The sequence below is a fragment of the Scyliorhinus canicula genome, chromosome 6 (assembly GCF_902713615.1).
Source record: "Scyliorhinus canicula chromosome 6, sScyCan1.1, whole genome shotgun sequence".
In the NCBI taxonomy this organism is placed as follows: domain Eukaryota; kingdom Metazoa; phylum Chordata; class Chondrichthyes; order Carcharhiniformes; family Scyliorhinidae; genus Scyliorhinus; species Scyliorhinus canicula.
This window is the reverse complement of record NC_052151.1, coordinates 42,333,353-42,339,101: the sequence shown is the minus strand read 5'-3', so window position 1 is coordinate 42,339,101 and position 5,749 is coordinate 42,333,353.

Here is a 5,749-nt window from a genome sequence, read left to right as displayed (position 1 = left end):
CGCATTTACCCCATTTTTGGGGTGCCGGAGCATCCCAATTTGGCGACAAACCAGCGCCGACCCCGATTTTGGCATCGGAAGCTATTCTCCGCCCAATCGTGTCTCGCAATTTCGGCAACGGCAAGCGGAGAATCCCGTCCATACTCTCTCATATGCACATTCCCTCTCTCACACAATGGGCTGGATTCTCCCACCCCGCCCGCTGCAAGAACGCCGTGAGCGAGCCGCGTTGAATAGACAAATCCATTGACCTTGGGTAACTCACATTCTCTTTCTCTCAAATTCCCTCTCTCACATTCTCTCACATATTCTCTCATGGAGTCATAGATGTTTACAGAATGGAAACAGCCCCTTCAGCCCAGCTTGTCCATGCTGCCCAGTTTCTATCACTAAGCTAGTCCCACTTGCCTGCACTTGGCCCATTTCCCTCTTTCCCCACCCTGCCCATGTAACTGTCCAACTGCTTTTTAAAGGACAATATTGTACATGTCTCTACCACTGCCTCTGGCAGCACATTCCAGATGCTCACCACCCTCTGTGTGAAGAGCAGAGGCTGGATGTGACCAATCAGAGGGTGGAGCCCTGAGGAATTGATTGACAGTGACCCAGAAATGGCCCACAAAAGGGGAGGGGAAAACTCAAGCCAGTTAAAAGACAATGCAGCCATGATTTCTGTCTCTCTTGGATCCGGCCTATGCCAACCCAAGTGCAGCATAGCGACCAAACAGACAAGATCAAGATCAACGATCGCTACCAGACGGATGAGCCCAGCAGAAACAGAGCCACTTCTTCCACCCAGCCACGCAAGATCCAGACAAAGGCCTTGTTCATCTGCATAGAGCCAGTTACCCTAAAGTTAAGTATAGGTTATTGTAGTTGTTAGGAGTAGTTTAACTTGTAGTGCTTTGTCGAAGTAATCCTTGTGTGTAAATAAACCATCTTTGAACTTGAACTGACTAACTGGTTGTGTGGTCCTTCGATCGATATCTGGTAAAGCCTTGTGGTGGTATCATTTGATACCTGGCGACTCTAAAGAACATCATTATTAATTGGCAACATTGTCAGTACCGATTGGCAACAATTCTCATCCAAATCATTAATATATATAACAAATAACAGTAGACCAAGCAGTGATCCCTGAGGCACACTACTGGTCACAGGCCTCCAGTTTGAAAAACAATTCTCCACAACCACCCTTTGGCTTCGATCGCCAAGCCAATTTTGTATCCGATTGGCTACCTCACCCTGGATTCCGTGAGGTTTAACCTTTTGCAACAACCTACCATGCGGTACCTTGGCAAAGACCTTGCTAAAGTCCATGTAGACAATGTCGACTGCATTGCCCTCATCCACCTTCTTGGTTACCTCTTCAAAAAACTCAATCAAATTGGTGAGACGTGACTTTCCCCTTACAAAGCCATTCTGACTTTCCCTAATTAGCCTTTGCCTGTCTAAATGCCTGTAGATCCTGTCCCTCAGAATACTTTCTCACAACGTATCCACTACAGAGGTAAGGCTAACCGGTCTGCAGTTCCCAGGCTTAACCCTACAGCCCTTCTTAAACAAGGGCACAACATTGCTACCCTCCAATCTTCAGGCACCTCTCCTGTGGCTGTCGATGATTCAAATATCTCAGCTAGGGGGGGGCGGCAATTTCCTCCCTAGCCTCCCACAACGTCCTGGGATACATTTAATCAGGTCTCAGGGACTTATCCACCTTGATGACCTTTAGTACCTCCAGCACCTCCTTCTCTGTAATATGTACACTCCTCAAGACATCACTTTTTATTTCCCCAATTTCTCTAACATTCGTACCTTTCTCAACAGTAAATACTGACGAGAAATATTAATTAGGACCTCTCCCATCTCTTATCGATCCACAGAGAGAAGACCTTTTCTTAAAAGGCCCTACCCTCTCCCTAGTCACCCTTTTACCCTTTATGTATCTGTAAACGTTCTTTGGATTTTCCTTTGCCTTATCTGCCAAGACAATCTCATGTCCCCTTTTTGCCCTCCTGTTTTCTCTCTTACCTCTACACCGATTTCTCTCTTACCTCTACTCCGATAATCCCTATACTCTTCAAGGAATCCCTTTGACCCAAGTACCTATCATGTCATATGCCTCCTTCTTCCTTTTGACCATGAAAATGAAAAATGAAATGAAAATCGCTTATTGTCACAAGTAGGCTTCAAATGAAGTTACTGTGAAAAGCCCCTAGTCGCCACATTCCAGCACCTGTTCGGGGAGGCTGGTACGGGAATTGAACCGCACTGCTGGCCTGCCTTGGTCTGCTTTAAAAGCCAGCTCTTTAGCCCTGTGCTAAACCAGCCCCTTATATAAACCGGCCTCAATATCCTGAGTCATCCAGGGTTCCCTCCTTCTACCAGCCTTACCCTTCACTCTCAGAGGAATGTGCTCAACCCGAACCCTAGTTAACACCTTTTTGAAAGATTCCCACTTACCAGCTGCCCCCTTGTCTGGAACAGGCTCCCCCCAATTAACTTTTGAAAGTTCCCGCCTAATACCCTCAAAACTGGCCTTGCCCCAATTTAGAATTTTAACTTTTGTGCCAGAACTATCATTCTCCGTAGCTAACTTAAAACTAATGGAATTATGGTCACTGGTCCCAAAGTGATCCCTCGCTAACACTTCCATCACCTGCTCTTTCTTATTGCCCAAGAGGAGGCCAAGTTTTGCCCCCTCTCTAGTCGGGCCATCCACATAATGAATGAGGAATTCTTCCTGAATATACTCGACACATTTATCTCCATCCAAACCCCTAGTTTTATGACTGTCCCAGTTAATATTGGGAAAGTTAAAGTCCCCTACTATTACCACCCTATTTTTCCAGTAGCTATCTATAATCTCATTACATATTTGCTTCTTTGACTTCCCGCTGATTATTTGGGGGCCTATATACAGGCCTATCAAAGTGATCTCACCCTTCTTATTTTTGAGTTCCACCGATAGTTCACAGTGGGTGAACCCTTGGATATATCCTCTCTCTATACTGCCATGATGTTGTCCCTAATAAAAATGCAACTCCCCCTCCTCTCCTATCTGTTGTTATATCTTTCCTACAGCATCTTTACCCCAAAACATTGAGCTGCCAGTCCTGCCCCTCCTTTAGTCATGTTTCAGTAATAGCTATAATATCCCAGTCCCATGTATCTATCCATGCCCCGAGTTCATTTGCCTTGCCCGTTAGGCCTCTTGCATTGAAATGAACACAGTTCAATCTGTTTCTCTGCCTTCCATTTTCTCCTTACTGACTTTTGTTTCTATCCTCGCTTTACTGCCCTCTGACTTCCTGTATTGGTTCCCATCACCCTACCGCATTAGTTTAAACCCTCCCCAACAGCGTTAGCAAACAACCCCCTTGGGACATTGGTTCCAGTCCTGCCCAGGTGTAGACTGTCCGATTTGTAATGGTCCCACCTCTCCCAGAACTGGTTCCAATGTCCCGAACATCTGAATCCCTCCCTTCTGCACCATCTCTCAAGCCACACATTCATCCTGTCTATCATGTCATTCCTACTCTGATGAGCACGTGGCACTGGTAGCAATCCTGGGATTACTACCTTTGAGGTCCTAATTTTTAGTTTAGCTCCTAACTCCCTAAATTCAACATGTCGATTCTCATTCCATTTTGTACCTATATCATTAGTGCCTATATGCAGCATGACAGCTGGCTGTTCACCTTCCCCGTTTAGAATGTCCTGCAGACACTCTGAGACATCTTTGACCCTTGCACCCGGGAGGCAACATACCTTCCTGCAGTCCCGTTTGCATCCGCAGAAATGCCTGTCTACTCCCCTGACAACCGAATCCCCTATCACTATAGCTCTACCATTATTTTTCCTGCTTTTCTGCACAGCAGAGCCAGCCATGGTGCCATGAACCTGGCTACTGCTGCCTTCCCCTGGCGAGCCATCTCCCTCAACAGTATCCAAAGGGGTATATCTGTTTTGGAGGGAGATGACCGCAGGGGGCACCTGCACTGCCTTCCTACACTTCCTCTTCCTGTTGGCCACCCATTCCCTCTCTCCCTCAGTACTCTTTATCTGCGGTGTGACCAACTCGCTAAACATGGTATCCACGACACCCTCAGCATCGCGGATGCTGCAAAGTGAGTCCATCTGCAGTTCCAGAGCCATCAAGCGGTCTAACAGGAGCTGCAACTGAACACACTTCTTGCATGTGAAGGAGCCAGGGACAGTGGACATGTCCCTGAACTCCCACATTGCACAAGAGGTGCATGACACGGGTCTGGGATCTCCTGCCATGACTTAACTCTTAACGTATACAACTACAATGCTCAAAAAAAATAGATAAATGAAAAGAAAAGAAAATATACTTACCAGTCACCACTACTTACCAGATAGATTCAAATTTATCAGGTCCCCTCTTGGCCAATTTAATCACAGTCTTCCTGTGACATCACTCTTCAGTTTCCCTCCAGTCTAAACCTCAGATTCACCATTTAGCTGCTTATCTTCCCAAGATGCCTTCGGCCCAACCACTCGTCTCCGCTCCGCTCCTGAAAAGGCTGGAAATTTGAGTGTAGCAAAGCAAGGGATAAAAAAGCAGCTCCTCTCACCCAGCCTTGAATTCTCGCATTCTCACACATTCTCTCTCACATTCTCTCTCTCCCTCACATTATCTCTCTCTCTCACCTCTCTCACGGGCAGCACAGTGGCGCAGTGGGTTAGCCCTGTTGCCTCACGGCGCCGAGGTCCCAGGTTCGATCCCTGCTCTGGGTCACTGTCCCTGTGGAGTTTGCACATTCTCCCCGTGTTTGCGTGGGTTTTGCCCCCACAACCCAAAGATGTGCAAGGTAGGTGGATTGAACATGCTAAATTGTCCCTTAATTAGAAAACAAAATGAATTGAGTACCTTCTCTCTCACGCATTCTCTCTCATATTCTCTCTCTCGCCTTCTCTCTCTCACATTCTCTCTCTTACATTCTCTCTCTCACACATTCCCTCTCTCACATTATCTCTATCACATTCTCCCTCTCACATGTTCTCTCTTGGGCCTTCTCTCTCTCACATTCCCTCTCTCATATTCTCTCTCTCTCTCACTATTCCCTCTCTCATATTCTCTCTGTCACACATTCTCTCTCACATTCTCTCTCACACATTCTCTGTCACACATTCTCTCTCACATTCTCTCTCTCACACATTCCCTCTCTCACATTCTCTCTCTCTCTCTCACTATTCCCTCTCTCATATTCTCTCTGTCACAGATTCTCTCTCGCATTCTCTCTCATACATTCTCTGTCACACATTTTCTCTCACATTCTCTCTCTCTCACATTCTCTCTCTCTTCTTCTCTGTCACACATTCTCTCTCACATTCTCTCTCTCTCTCACATTCTCTCTCTCTCTCACATTCTCTCTCTCTCACATTCTCTCTCTCACATTCTCTCTCTCACACATTCCCTCTCTCACATTATCTCTATCACATTCTCCCTCTCACATGTTCTCTCTCGGGCCTTCTCTCTCCCACATTCCCTCTCTCATATTCTCTCTCTCTCTCACTATTCCCTCACTCATATTCTCTCTGTCACACATTCTCTCTCACATTCTCTCTCATACATTCTCTGTCACACATTCTCTCTCACATTCTCTCTCTCACACATTCCCTCTCTCACATTCTCTCACATTCCCTCTCTCATCTTCTCTGTCACATATTCACTCTCACATTCTCTCTCATACATTCTCTGTCACACATTCTCTCTCACATT